The sequence below is a fragment of the Zalophus californianus genome, chromosome X, assembly GCF_009762305.2.
Source record: "Zalophus californianus isolate mZalCal1 chromosome X, mZalCal1.pri.v2, whole genome shotgun sequence".
Taxonomy (NCBI): Eukaryota; Metazoa; Chordata; class Mammalia; order Carnivora; family Otariidae; genus Zalophus; species Zalophus californianus.
The window spans coordinates 94,255,983-94,271,443 of record NC_045612.1 but is presented as its reverse complement, the minus strand read 5'-3'; the positions used below and the strand labels follow the sequence as shown (position 1 = coordinate 94,271,443).

At 47.9% G+C, this 15,461-nt stretch overlaps 1 non-coding gene and 1 pseudogene across 1 annotated transcript; both read right to left on the bottom strand.

Moving 5' to 3' along the window:
• Window positions 1-4,589: 4,589 nt before the first annotated feature.
• Window positions 4,590-10,629, bottom strand: LOC113930365 (annotated as a pseudogene).
• A 4,412-nt stretch (window positions 10,630-15,041) lies between these two features.
• Window positions 15,042-15,149, bottom strand: LOC113931653. Its single transcript, XR_003522811.1, has one exon. It is a non-coding gene; the product is annotated as a U6 spliceosomal RNA (small nuclear RNA).
• Window positions 15,150-15,461: the final 312 nt, after the last annotated feature.

The window sequence follows — 15,461 nt, the reverse complement described above, 5'->3', positions numbered from 1 at the left end:
TCTAGGAACTTCATATAAATGGAATTATACACTATTTGTCCTTTTGCAACTGGCTTATTTCATATTATTTGTATAATAACCTCAACGTTCAGCCATGTAGCGTGACAGAATTTCACTCCTTTTCAAGGTCAAATGATATTGTATCTACAGTTTGTTTATTCATTCATCTTTCTGTGGACACTTGGGTCCTTTCCACCTTTTGGCTATTGTGAATAGCGCTGTAATGAACATGGGTGTGCTGTATCTGTTTGAACCATTGCTCTTAATCCACTTTTAACATAGTTACAACGGTACCCTGCTCAGTTTGGAGTTCTGATATTTCGTTTAACGATATATCACGCCTGCCTTTCTCCATGTTGCCACATGGTCTTTACAATCTTCCTTCTCAATAGCTGCACATAGTCCGTCTAAGTAACTCCATTTCACGCAGAGATGCAGTGCCAGCTTAGACAAGTTTTTACAAGTCTCCCCATCCATGTCTTTGGAAGGCTTGGAGCAGGACGCATTTGGAAAATGCTCCCTGGGAGATCAGTCTGAGCCTGGAGCCCGTATCCCCTTCGCCTCTCACCGCCCCCTCCCCTTTCCCCTCCCCCCATCAAAGCTTCAGGAAACAAAAGGAGACATCCAATTCCTGAAAACAGACAACAACAAGCTGAAAGACACAGAGAGGAGTCTCTCTGATGTTCCTATACTGAAGATGGTGGTGGTGGGCGGGTGGGGTGGGGGCGGTGGCGGTGGAAAGAGGCGAGAAGCAAAGCAGACCTGCATGCCGGTGCGTTTGCTTTCAGCCTCAGTGCGCAGCTGCGAGCCCAGCCTGTGCCCGCCGCGTGCCTGGTCCTCGCTACCCCCGCCTTCACCTGCATCTTTCATCCTTCTTGCGCATCCTTTGGCGACCCTCACAATGTACCGGAATGCCACCTCCCTTACTTGCCTTGGCCCCTGTCAAATGCCATAAGCAGCACTCGTGCTCCTTCCACGCCCGAGGGGGGAGCAACAGAGGAGAAAACAGCTTTCCATGACCCAGGAACCTGCTGTTGACAGCCCTGGGTGCCTGGTAGGGAAAGTAAGTGTTTTGTTTGGCTTTGTTTTGTTCGCAGAGCCTCCCCTCCTAGCCCTGTTCACCTTTACAGCATCACTTGAAGCAACAAAGCCGCTTAATTACGCTGCCTTTGAAAACTTTGAACTAGACAGGCTGGATTCCTTGTGTTAAAATCCTTTCCCTCCTGTAAGGACTGAAAGGAGCTTCCCTGCTCAGCCTGGTTTTAAAACCCTCACACCAAGCATGGAAAATTCTATAAATACCAAATGCGAACCTGGAGTTTAACCTTTAATTATTCTAGCCTCCAGCTCAACCTCCCGATTCCACCATTTTCTTTCGGCACATATGTCCTCTTTAAACTCTGTCTGGAGCATGATCAACATTAATAATAATAATAAAATCTCCTTGGGAAGACTTTCAGAGCCATCAGAAAATGAATAGGAATTGTAGACGTGGGGGTGATCTTTGGAGAAACACTCATCTGGCCGCCTGTTTTGTCGCATTGATGCCAGAGGTCTGTATCGGTTTGATTGTCTGAAATCATTGCCATGCCCCCCAAAGCAAGTAAAGCCTCTACACCGACTTGGCTTCATTTTCTCCCAGGTGGCGTCCTGGATGCATTTATTCTGAAGACCTCCATTCTGGTTATGTGCATAATAAGGCACCTCCAAAATTAGTGGCTCACAACAACAAATTGTTTATTTTGCTTTCAAATCTGCAGTCTGGGCAAGGCCAGTGGGGACAGCTTGTCTCTGCTCCACACGGTGTCCCTGGGGTGGCTTGACTGCTGGGGCCTGGGGTCATCTGGAGGCTCTCGCTCACAGATCTAGTGCTGGTGCTGGCTGGCTGGGGTTGTCCACTGTGGCCTCGCCATGTGGCTTCCTGGTTTCCTTGAAGCTAGGTTCAAAGGATGAGTGGCCTGAGGACACAAATGGACGCGCATAGCAGTTTGAGGACTGAGCCTCAGATGTCCCCTGGCTTCGCTTCCGTCGTCTTTGGTTGGGTGAGGCAGTCATGGAGGCCTGGCCGGGTTCAAGGGAAGGGGGCATAGACTCCATCACTGGAAGCGTCCTCATCACTGGAATGTCAGTATTACCTTGAAGAAGACCTTGTGGGATGGGAGATAATGTGGTGGCTATATTCATCTGCTGGGGCTGCCGTAACAAAATCCCACGGGGTGGGGGGCAGCTTAAGCAACAGAAATTTATTTTTTCACAGTTCTGGAGGCTAAAATCTCAGATCAAGGTGTCAGCAGGGTTGGTTTCTCCTGAGGCTTCTCTCTCTCTGCCCCTACCCCCCCCCCCCCCATCTCCTTGCATGATCCTCTCTGTGAGCAGATCCCTGGAGAGGCTTCCTCTTTTTATATGGATACTAGTCTTAATGGATTAGGGCCCCATCCCTACGATCTCATTTAACCTTAATTACCTCCTTATAGGCCTTATCTCTGAATACAGCCACACTGTAGATTAGGGCTTCAACCTATGAATTTCAGGGTCGGGGGGGACACTACTCGGTCCTCAGCAGGGGCCGTCTTGGAAAATACAATCTGCCACATAGCCATTTCTCTCTCTGAGTCTCCCAGCCTGAAATTATCCTTCTCAAGTGATAAGTGGGTTAAAAGTACAGCGTTGAGGTTGACCTACAGGTGGGGCTTGGGAGACGCTATCTGGTGAAGGCCTTTCCTTTCATGAACCGGGTCCAGCGGACCATCCGGGGTCCAGAAATGTTTTGAGGACTAGCAGCATATTCTTCACTTTGAAACTAGCTGGGCCAAAGAGCAACTGCAGACCCTCTGGCAATCCATTCAAATCTGGCCCCCAGTGGTGGTTTCGTACTGTCACCTTGGCCAGCCTGGAGCGATGTTTCCCCCAAATTCTCTTCCTCTTGCGGTTCTGGATGAGAGCTGGTCAGAAGAGAAATTTGCACCACGTCTGGAAGATGGAGGAGATGCAACTACTACTCCTCTCTGGTCATCGTGGTTAGATGCAGTGAATGACAGAAGGTGCCAGAAGGTGCCAGCTTGCCCTTATTCTCTCCTGCCATGCACGCAATTCTGCTTCTTGACTGCTAACCCTGCTGAGCCACCCCCGTGCCATGCCAGGCCCGCCACCCAATGTAGAGACACATCTTCCATGGGCTTCTCTCCAAGCTCTCCTTCATGGCCGCGATCTGGCAGCCTAGCGACTCTCCTCTAACCCTCCAACTTCCCCTTCAGACCCTTCCTTTCCCAGACTCCCCCACGGTCAGGAGGTCCTGCTCCATTACAAAGCCCTTACTCCATACCCCCGCTCAGTGACTACGCCCAGAGCAAGGTTTGCACAGTGGCGGGAGAAGAACCCAGTGGGTTCAGAGCAGAGTTTCTGGTTAAGAGTGGGGCTTGAATGGCGGTGTCAGAGTTGGGGCAGGCCAACAGAGGTGTCTCTTTCAGACCTCTGCAAAGCTAGGAGGAGCCTGTGGGCTGGGAGCAGGGCCTTTGGTCCCTCCGTGAGGGCCCTGGGCCCCTGGCTCCTGGCTACTGCAGAGCACTTCAGCTCCTGGCTCTGGATGGGGCTCATTAGGCCTGACACCAAGGTGTGTCATCCCTTTTTCCATGACATCATCTCTCCCCCAGGCTTCAGAAATAGTGTGAGTGCAACACAACACTGGAGAGCCCATGGGTCTACGCTCTGTGCTTCGGGGGGACAGGCCTTCCCAGTGTGCAACGATAGCACCATCGTAATTCTACAATGTTGAGCACAAATGAACTCACTCAACAAGTTAATAAATCAGTTCAATATGGTGAGCTGACCTCCTGTTTTCTTTTTTAAAGATTGTATTTTTAAGTGATCTCTTACACCCAACGTGGGACTCAAAACTCACGACCCTGAGATCAAGAGTTGCACGCTTTCCTGACTGAGCCAGCCAGGGGCCCCTTTTCTTTTCTTTCCTTTCCTTTCCTTTCCTTTTTCTTTTCTTTTTTGTGAGCTGACTTTCAAATGACTTTCAAATGGTCTCAACCCCAACAGTGAAACATTTTTAGCATCCCTCCCCACTATATTTTTATTTACTTATAACTTACATTCATGTGCTAATGCTTTTTGCTAAGATCATAAGGCCATATGCCTATGTGTGAAGTCCATTGTTAACAATAGAAGTCAAAAAGCCATATTTCAAATTATCTCCTTAAGTGTGAAAACTTTAAAACAAACTAGCTCTCAAAGTAGGAGAACTGCGAGCTCTGCCAGTTTCTTCGTAGCTTATGCTTCCTTTTACAGGACTATCTTCAAGCCATGGTTTCCTTAGAGGAACTGTTTCAAGTCCCTTGCCCATTTGGTGATGATTAGTTTGGTTGGAGCGACATAATGTGATCCGTAAATTCACTCAACATGGCACTCATAATAGGCCATTTGCTGAAGGTGAAAAACCATTTGAGGCGGATGCTGTCCAAGTTATGGGACTGCCACTCTCCCTCAGCATTCCTCACCTGTCACACTGGATGCTGAGTGGTGACAAACAGCCCAAACAAGGTCCCAGGGTCAATCTGCATGTTGCATATTGGTCATTGTAATCGTCAGCTCTTGCCGCAATAATGCTGCGGAACAAACACTCCGAAACTCAGTGGCTTACAGTAACAGGCATTTATTTTTCTTGCTCATGGTCCTGCAGGATTGTGGGGGGTTGATTGATCTTGGCTGGGCTTGGCTATTTCAGGCTGTGGGGTGGCCGGGAGTGGTTCCAGGTCACAGGAGTTTTGTTTGGGTTTTGTTTGTTTGTTTGTTTGTTTGTTTGAGGTGGTTGACATCTTTATTGCTTTGGAGGTGGGGGGCTGGTGCTCAGGAGCTCTTGGTGGGACGGCCCGCTTCCTCTTCACCATCACGGGCTTCTGGCTGCGCAGGTTGGCTCTGGTTGTGCGAATGGCAGCCATGCACAGATCTGGGTGGTACTTGTTCTTGCAGATCATGTGCCTGATGTTGCCGAGGGTGGCCCAGGCATTCTGGTTCATGGTGGTCCGCAAGTAGGAGGTGATGGGTTTTCACTGGCGGGATCTCTGCTTCATGACCACCACTATACCTTTGCTGTCAGGTCCTGGCTCCATGCCCGGAGTCCAGTGGTGCATCAGCCCGTTGTAGTGGAAGGACTTGTTTGCCTTCAGATTATTGGGGTCGGTGTTGTATGTCTGCCTGTTCCTCTCCATCAAGAAGCTGGAGAAGTTCTGCCTGACCATCCATTGCAGGTGGACGGACGTGGCAGCAGCTCCTCCCGCTATGACAGTTGGAGATGGAAAGAGCTCCAGGTCACAGATTTTGTGCAGGTCTGGAGCCCTGGCTGATGTGACTAGAGCCACCTGGGACCTGTTCTTGTCCTAGTGATGGCAGAAGCTCAAGAGGGCAAACCATACCATGCAACACATTTAAAGTGCCGGCTCACGTAACACGTCTGGTAACTATCTTGCTCAAGCCCAACTTCCCTGGGGTGGAGGAGTATATTTCACCCACAGTGGGAGGCACTGCAAAGTCATGTGGTAATCGGTGCTATTTCTATTCCAGGTGAGGGATGAATTAGGATCAATAAGCCAAACTACCGGGGCCTCTGGGGGGCTCAGTCGGTTAAGCATCCGACTCTTAACTTTGGCTCAGGTCATGATAATCAGGGTCCTACAATCGAGCCTGTGTCAGGCTCCACGCTCAGTGGGGAGGCTGCTTCTCTCCCTCTCCCTCTGCCCCTTCCTCCACTCTCTCTCTCTCTCAAATAAATACATAAACCTTAAAAAAAAAATAAGCCAAACTACCAAAAAAAAAAAAAAAAAGCCAAACTACTCCCCCCCTCAAAAATAAGCCAAACTACCATAGTGATAGAAAGGAAAGTTCTAAAGTTCTGATATTTTCTTCCTACCTATATTAGTTTGTTAGGGCTGTCATAACAAAGAACCACATGCTGAGGGGCTTAAACAACAGGAATGTGCTGTCTCAGGGTTCTGGAGGCCAGAAGTCCAAGATCAAGGTGCTGGCAGGGTTGGTTCCTTCTGAGGGCCGTGAGGGGTGCCTCTGTTCCAGGCCCCTCTCCTTGGCTTGTCTTGTTCCTGTGTCTTTTCACCTTGTCTTCCCTCCGTGTATGTCTGTGTCCAAATTTCCCCCTTTTATAAGGATGCTAGTCATATTTTTTAGGCCCACCCTAATGACCTCATTTTAACTCCATTACCTCTATAAATATCCTATCTCCAAATGAGGTCATATTCAGAGGTACTAGGGCTTAGGACTTCAACATATGAATTTTAGTGGGACACAATTCAACCCATTACCCTTGCCCCTCAAAGGATTGTCTTGTCTTAGGGTGTGCGTTACCCTACTTTGGAGACTTCCCGGCATAGAGACCAGTGGAAAAAGTCTTCTTGCGCCTGGACTTGACTGATGCCTCTTGGCCAACTGGTGAGCACAGGACAAAGGCTTCAGACTTCAAGACCCCACCCCCAGCCCCATTGCGATCAGAAGAAACTCTGACCTCTTCAGCCACGCCATACCCAAGCCACCACATCTCAGTTTGCTGGGGGTAAAAAAATCTATACCGTTGGCCATAAGATGTCACGGAGGCAAAACCTTCCTATCAGTCTTGGCACCTGTGAAATGAGCACCTCATCTTCCCTTGATGGGGTGTTGTGATGTTTAATGTTTGCCAGAAGAGCCCCAGAGGAAAGGGCAGAATCAATCCTACTAATGATTCTGCAGAACCACCCTGCATCTCTTATTCAGGCTCAGGAAGGAGTCTGGGACAAATGATTGAACTCACCCAAGTTTGTGTTCCAACGAACAGGGCAGAATGGGCTGGCCGGTACGCACGCCGTAAATAACCTTAACACTTCACAGGGGCGCTCGAGGAGGAATTCTCTTAGCAGGCTGCCCCGTACAGTCGCACTGATTCATTCCCGAGCGATGTGGCCCACATGTGCTCTTGCAACCGCAGGAACAAGCGTCCTTTCTGCCACGTCAGCATTTTCCGTTCTCGCGTAAATTACGCACACTCCAGTCATTTCATTAAGACATTACGTCTCCGATGTGACGTGTCGGGTTTCCAGAGCCGGACAGAAAAGCCTCCTGGTGGCTCGGGACGGCCATCCCCACCCCCCCACTCCCCCCACCCCCAAATACAACGATACTCCTGTGACACCTGGCCATTAGGGAGCGGAGGAGGGACCAGCAGCCACCACAGAGGACAACGAGGCTATAACAATGATCAGCGGCTTCCTTCCTTTCTTCCTCCCCAGCCCCACGCCTGGTGTTGGAATATTCCAGACATCTGGAATTATGACTGGCTAAATGCAGTCGAACACAGATTTCTTTTTGTGGAAATATTCTGATCTAAGACCCAGGAGGGCAGGGATATTGGGTAATTGCCATCCTTGCAATAAACATATTATGGAAGTTTATAAACTCGGCCTATCTCTCGGCTGCTTTAGGCTTCTGGTGTGCCTGGGATGGCTTTGATTTTGAAATCACTTAGACGATAGGCAGACTTTGCCTCTCCGTGCATTTGCAGAGCAATCTGATAAACACATCTGTGGCAAGTCCTGTTTGGGCTAGTTGGGGGCCGACCAGAGGATAGAACACTTTAAACGAAATAAATACATACATACAAAGCATGTATGTGACCCAACTGGAATTGGGAAGACTGGAAACTATCACAAGATATTCTGTGCACACGATATCTAATCTCCCTTCTAGACAGAAGAAATTCAAATGAGCCTCTGCCATTAAAACTTTGATTATCAGAAACTTCATTTTAATCAGAGCTTGCCATAAACTCTGTGTGCTCAGCCGACTTGTGTATTTAACATTCTCGATATTATATGCTGTTCCAATTATCCAAATTTTTCTTAAATTCAATTTCCCAGGGCCTTGTGGTGTTCAGCTAATCAAGCTTGAACTTTTTTTTAAAAAAAGTGTTTATCCCTAGTCTCTCTGTACACGCCGTGGCTAGATACACACAGGCAGCAGATCGAGGACGCTGTCGGGGTGCCACGGTGTGGCACTTTGCTGATGAAGAGGCCACCCTGGCGCTGCTTGGAATCTAGATGCCCCCCGCCCGCCCCCGGTTTTATTCCCGATCACTTGGGCGCCCTGTGCGAACACCCGCACTCGACCTCCCCAGGCTGCCCCCCTCCCCGCGAGGCTCCGGCGCTGCCCACGCCCGGCCGCGACGTGCTCTGTGGATAGATCGGTCGCCGGCCGCTCGTTTCCTTCTGCCCCCTTCTTGGTGGCTCACAGAGATTAGCCTTCAGGAATGTGGTTAGCACACACTGCCCTCATAACTCAACCCAGTATATCACAGCACACAATCACAGGAAATACCACATGTCATTACGACGTGCGCGCTCACGCGTCGGTCCCCCCCACGCCCCACGTAGCAGCAGGCGCATGCACGTATGGCACGTTACCGCGGGCCCCCCGTTCTGCACCCACAGTTCGCTGGGTCGGCCCTGCAGACACCTGGGCCCCAGGGGTTAAGAGAAAGGATCCCCTCCCCCGGTTTTTTGTTTTTTTGTTTTTTTTTTTAATCGCCGTGGCCACTTTGCTTCCCAGTCTAGGCTCAGCCCACAAGGGTCAAGAATTGTAAAGAAAGTCACTCTTGGCCCCCTTCCAGGTACCGGAAGGGTTGGGGCTCGAGATTGTGTTATTGCAGTTGAGGGAGGCGAGGCCGGCTCTTGCCGGCGTCGGATCCGGCCTGGTTGTCTCCTGCAGACCCCGGGGGAGCCAAGCCAAATGTCCCCTCGGCCTCTTCTGCGCATGCCTGCTGCGTCCCTTTGCCCTTTGAACCACGCTCTTTTCTGCCTTTGGAATGTTCTTTCCCCCTTTCTCTGCCTATTGAAATCGTCCCTTTTCCTCAATGCCTCTCGCACAAGCCCCACCTCCCCTGAAGAGGCCAGCTGGAAATGATCTCTCTCTCATTTCAACTTCTTAAAGGCTTTATTTTCTATAGCACTCATTGGACCCAAAGTAAACACTGCCATTGGGCGTTTGGGGTTTTTTTGTGCATGTGAGAGCAGGGACTTTGTTTTGTACTTCTCTGCCTCCCTATGGAGCCTGAATATGATGGCTCGCACATAATAGACACTCAACAAATGTTTGTGAATGAGGACAATGATGCTAACAGCTCCCATTAATTGAGCACCTACTGTGTGCCAGGCACCTTATCTAGGTGATACTATTAGGCCTGTTTGGTTTGGAAGAAATACATTTTCCATCTGCAGTACTTTGATATCTTCTTTCTGTAAAAACTTAAAATTGGGGGCAAATGGGTGGCTTAGTTGGTTAAGCACCCAACTCTTGATTTTGGTTCGGGTGGTGATCTCAGGGTCCTGAGATAGAGCCCGGGGTTGGCCTCCACACTGGGCATGGAGCGTGCTTGAGACTCTCTCCCGCCCTCCCCTCCCGCTCGTGGTCTCTCTCTCTCTCAAAAAAAAAAAAAAAAAAAAATTAAAATGTAATACATAGAGTAAAAAGTGAAAGCCTCTTCAAGTCCATTCTCTACCCACTTTACCCCACCCCCTTACTTCCCTCCCTACAGATAACCACCCTCAATAGTTTGGCCCACCTGACCTTTGTCTAATATATATAATCTAATATGCGCTATATATGTAAGATATACTTACACTTTTAAATATATATATATAATTATACTATATGTGCAGTAGCTCAGAGTTTAAACCTCACAACATCTTAAGAGGAACATTTATTATTTTTTTTATTTTAGGTTTGAGAAAAATTGAGGCTAAGAGAGGTTAATTAATTTTTCCAAGGTCACCCAGGTTGAAAGTGCAAGAGCTAGGACTTGAACCTGGCCCTGCTCTTTCATCTGAATGATTGTGAGGTTTCAGAGTTGCCTCTGGACTGCCAACGTCAGAACCCCTGGGGAGCTTGCTAAATGTATAGATTGTCACCTGCCTCTCAGTCCCGGGTCCCGATTCAGGATGAGGTCCTAGACTCTGTGGTGTAGCGATCAACCACGGCTGCTTCTGATGTATGCTGAGGTTTATAAACTTGCTCATCTGATGGCACCCAGGTTGGTCTCCTGCTATCTAGCACCCGTCTACCCCAGCTAGAGAGACAACCAGGGGCAGCAGAGCGGTGGTGTAGCCCTCATGAGTCAGGATACCTGGGTTCAAATCCGGCCTCTACTACTTCCAACTGTTCACTTGGGCAAATTAGCCTCTCTTGGCCACAGTCTCCTTATCTGTAAAATGCGGGAATCTGCTACTCCCTCTCCCGCTGCCCCTTCGCCCTGCTCGTGCTCTCTCTCGGATGAATGAACAGAATATTTGAAAAAAAAATTATTAAAGACAAAAAAGCAGCAGCTGACCGCACACACTGTGGTTCTTAGCTTGGGTCTTTCCTGAAGGCACCTGCCCCAACATCCTGCTTTGGGTCTGCCTAGAAAGATCCAGCTGGGTGAAGGCCATTCCCTGTCCATTGGTTCTAGTGACGGGTGGCTGCAAGGAGCTCCAGAGTGTCCAGCCTCCTCAAGAGGTTTTTCCTGGAGTCTATCCTTCTTCTCTCTCACTGTCGTTTGTGGATGATGTGGTGTCCAGCCAGATTCCCCGCGCTGACCACGGTGCTCATCCCCAGCTCAGCGGCTCGCCGTTTCAGTGTTCTCGAGAACTGGTCTCTGCCTGCAGGACAGCCTTGCCCAGAGCTGAGGACTTGGGGCTTATGTGCCCCCGTGCCCCCAGTGAGGGTGGCCTGCAGTCAGTGACTAATGGACACGGGGGGTATAAAGGCCTGGCCCCCTGTGTCATGTATGGGAAGGAATGACTCTGTAATCCCCACCCCCTTCAGCCAGGGAGTCAGGCTGAGGCTAAATCTCCATCTTCGCTTCGCTTCTTCTCCTGCCCTCCACTGCTTCCCTCCTGTCTCTACCTTTTTCTCCCGAGAGCCCTCCCTCAATAATTCACTTGCACGGGAATCTGTGTCTGGAGCTCTGCTTCCGGGGAACCTGACCCGAGACACTGCTGGTCACCACGGCCTGCGGTAACAAGCCTCACAATGCTCAGAGACCGTTACCAAGCCATCGTGTGTCCTCTCTGTCCCCCACTTAAGTAATTAGCTCCCCCCCCCCGGGCCTGTTTTCTAGCCTCTCATCAGAAGCTGGCATGGGGGTGAAAGAATGATAAAGGGAGGGAGGGAGCCGTGGGGCTGTGTGAAGCTGAGAAACGCAGTCACCTGGGAGCCAGGGACTGTGGGAAGGTCCCACTCCAAACCCACGCCAGGACCACAGGCTGGAGGCACTGATTTGCCTCTCCTTCCTGCATATTTGCACCCTGAGGTCAGGAGCCCCGAATGCCTACAAAACAATGTTAGTTAGTGCCGCTCGGTACCGGTGCAGTGAGCTTAATAGAGAGGAGGCTGGACACTTGGACATACAGAAGAGTTTGCGACCTGTGTATGTGTTGTGCTGTGGGTTTGGAGGGGCAGGAAGGCAGTGGAAATTCACATGGGCCACCGAGGTAGGCCTGCCCTGCTCTGTTATAGAAGGAGAAGGCCACCAGGAACGGTTGTCTTGCCCACCGCCTGTTTGCTGAACACTTTCTTGACAAATACCTATTGACATCCGAGCTTTTGTGTTTCTTTCTGCAGTGCACTTCCCTGAAGACGGTCTTTCCAGAAACCGTTGGGTATGCAAGTAATACTGCTGGAATGTTGGACTTTTTTTTTTTTTTTAAATAGGCTCCATGCTCAGGGTGGGGTTTTAACTCACAGCCCCGAGATCAAGAGTCTCCGGCTCTACTGACTGAGCCAAGCCAGGCGCCCCGGACATTTGGCTTTTAACTCCTTTTCTTAGTTCTATGAATGAAATCATATGTGGCCTGTTCCTTCCCTTTGGAGGTCAAGGCTTGTGAAGGCCTTGAAAGGGGACTTCAGATATAATTAAGGATTGTTTGATTCTCTGTGAAAATTACTTGTGATTTCAATACAAAATATGTTACACTAATTAGGGCAACATGTAAAGAAACACAACTTTCTGTGCAAATTTTAGCTCACAAATAGATGCTTACTCCTCTTCCAGTTTTTCTTCTTTGGCTTTGAGGAGAAACTTTAATTTACTCCCAACTATGTTTCACTGCATTTTGAAAAATATCAGGTCTGTGCCCAAAGCAATCTATAGATTCAACATAATCCCTATCAAAATTCTAGTGGCACTTTTTACAGAAATAGAACAATCCCTCTTAAAATTTGTATGGCACCACAAAAGACCCTGAATAGCCAAAGCAATTTGAGAAAGAAGGACAAAACTGGAGGCATTATGGACCCTGCTTTTAAACTATACTCCAGAGCCATAGTAATCAAAACAGTATGGTACTGGCATAAAAACAGACACATAGATCAGTGGAACAGAATGGAGATCCCAGAAATGAACCCATGCACGTATGGTTAATTAATTTATGACAAAGGAGGCAAGACTATACAATGGGGAAAGGACAGTCTCTTCAATAAATAGTGGTGGGAAAGCTGGACAGCCACATGCAAGAGAATGAGACTGGACCACTATATTACGCCATACACAAGAGTCAACTCAAAAAATGGACTAAGGACTTGAAAATAAGATTGGAAACCATAAAATTCCTGAAAGAAAACACAGGCGGTAAACTCCTTGACATTGCTCTCAGCGATATTTTTTGGATCTGACTCCAGGGGCAAGGGCAACACAGTGGGACTACATCAAACTGAAAAGCTTCCACACCATCAAAAGGCAACCTACGGAATGGGAGAAAATATTTGTAAATCATATATCCAATAAGGTATTAATATCCAAAATATACAAAGAACTCATACAACTCAAGAGCAAAAACCCAACAGTCCAATTGAAAAATGGGCAGAGGACCTGAATAGATATTTTTCCAAAGAAGACATACAAATGGCCAACACACATATGAAAAAGTGCTCAACATCACTCATCATTGGGAAATGCAAATCAAAACCACAATGAGATATCATTTCACACCTGTCAGAGTGTCTAGTATCAAAAAGACAAGAAATAACAAGTATTGGCAAGGACGTGCAGAAAAGGGAACTTTCACGCACTCTTGGTGGGAATGCAAATTGGTGCAGCCGCTGTGGAAAACAGTATGGAGGTTCCTCAAAAAACTAAAACTAGAACAATCCGGTAATTCCACTTCTAGGTATTTACCCAAAGAAAACGAAAACACTAATTTGAAAAGATATATGCACTCTTATGCTCATTATTTACAATAGCCAAGATATGGACGCAACCAATTCATTGACGGATGAACGGATACAAAAGATATGTTATGTATATATACAATGAAATACAGCTCAGTCATAAAAAAAGAATGATATCTTGCCATTTGCGACAACACAGACCCAGAGGGTAGAATGCCAAGTGAAATAAGTCAGACAGAGAAAGACAAATACCATATGATTTCACTTATATGTGGAATCTAAAAAACAAAACAAATGAGCAAACAAAACTCACAGATGTGGAGAACAGATTGGTGGTTGCGGGAGGGGAGGGGAGCTGGGGTGGGTGAAATGGGAGAAGGGGGTCAAGAGGTACAAACTTCCAGCCATAAAATAAATAAGTCATGGGGTTGTAACATACAGCATGGCAACTATGGTCAACAACATCGGATTGCGTATTATGTAACTTTATATGGCGGCGGCGGGGGGGGAGCTAGACTTTTTGCGGTGAGCATTTCACAGTGTATGCAAAGATCGAATCCTTATGTTGAGCACCTGAAACTAATATAAGGTTATATGTCTATTATACCTCAATTAAAAAAAATGTCAGGCCTGGATAAACCTTTCCAGCTCCCTCATCACCGAGGAAGGATGTGGATGTGGTTTATGGGAAAACTGGGCAGACAGCACTGAGTTCCCATATACTCCAGTTCCCCCCATTAGAAGACTGGTTCAATATTGGTATGTTATTATTAACCAATCTCCATAGTTTCCATTAGGGTTCACGCTTTGTGTTTTACTCTGGCTTTTGATACATGTATAATGTCATATATCCACCATTATAGTGTCACACAGAGTAGTTTCACTGCCCTAAACATCCTCTGTGTCCCATTTATTTGTCCCTCCCTCTCTCTCTGGGGCCCCCTGAACCCCTGGCAACCATCGATCTTTTTCCTGTCTCCAGAGTTTTGTCTTTTCCAGAACGGGTCATGTAGTTGGACTCACAGTTTGTGGCCTTTTCAGATTGGCTTCTTTCACTTAGTAACATGCATTGAAGGCTCCTCCATGTCTTTTCATGGCTTGATAGCGCATTTCTTCTTAGCGTGGAATGGTGTTCCATTGTCTGGATGTTCCTGCCCCTTACTATACCCTAGACGTTGATGCAAGCGCTAAAGAGATCCAAGAGGGGCAAAGAGTCAGTGTCTACCTTCGAGGAACTTCTAGTCCAGCTGGGGAGATAAGACACACACAGCCATACAGAGTCAGCTAATAATTAAGCAGTAAGTCAGACGGGCTGAAAGACACAACACGGAACGAGTGACTGCTGCTGCAGCTATGGTGAGAAGGTTCTGCAGAGGAAGTTCAGTGGGACAAGGGCAGGGCAAGACAGACAGAATAGAGAGCAGATTCAGGAAGGCTCTGTGTGTCTCAGCTTTTGACCCTGTGCCTCTCTCACAGGCTGTGCACAGAGAAGAGAGAAAAGGGAAATGACGTGCACACACTGTGTCCGTTTCTCTGGTGGGAGACTGTCCCCGCACGGGGCGTTTGGCAACTAGCTCGAAGGTGGATGAGCTCATTCCCTCTCTCAACAGGTGAGCAACTGATGCCAGGGAGCTGGTGTCTTTATTAAGTTCTAGCTCCAGGCAGCAAAGCCTCTCAAATCTTTAGCTAAACTCCGTGTGTGTGTGTGTGTGTGTGTGTGTGTGTGTGTGTGTGTGTGTAGTATAAAGTTTATTTTAGAAGAGATCATTTTTTTATACTTTTTTGTGGCGAGATAGGTTGTAGGATACTAGGACATTTTTATTCCAGTCTTCATATCTTTTCTGCCTTAAAAAAAAAGCACAGAACGCTTCCTGAATTTGCATGTCATCGTTGTGCATGGGCCGCACTGATCTTCTCTGTATCAGACTGATGTTACCAGTTACCATATGTGCTGCCAAAGTGAGCACTCTACCACTTTTTAATATAGTAAGATACTCATAACATAAAGTTGACCATCATAAGCATTTTTTAAAACGATTTATTTATTTATTTTAGGGGGGAGGGGCAGTGAGAGAGGGAGAGAGAATCTCAAGCAGGCTCCCAGCTGAGCTTGGAGCCTGACGTGGGGCTCGATCTCATGACCCTGAGATCATGACCTGAGCTGAAATCAAGAGTCAGACTCCTGACCGACTACACCACCTGGGCGCCCCATCTTAAGTGTTTTTATGTGTACAGTACAGTGGTATTAAGTATATCACCACCATCCATCTCTA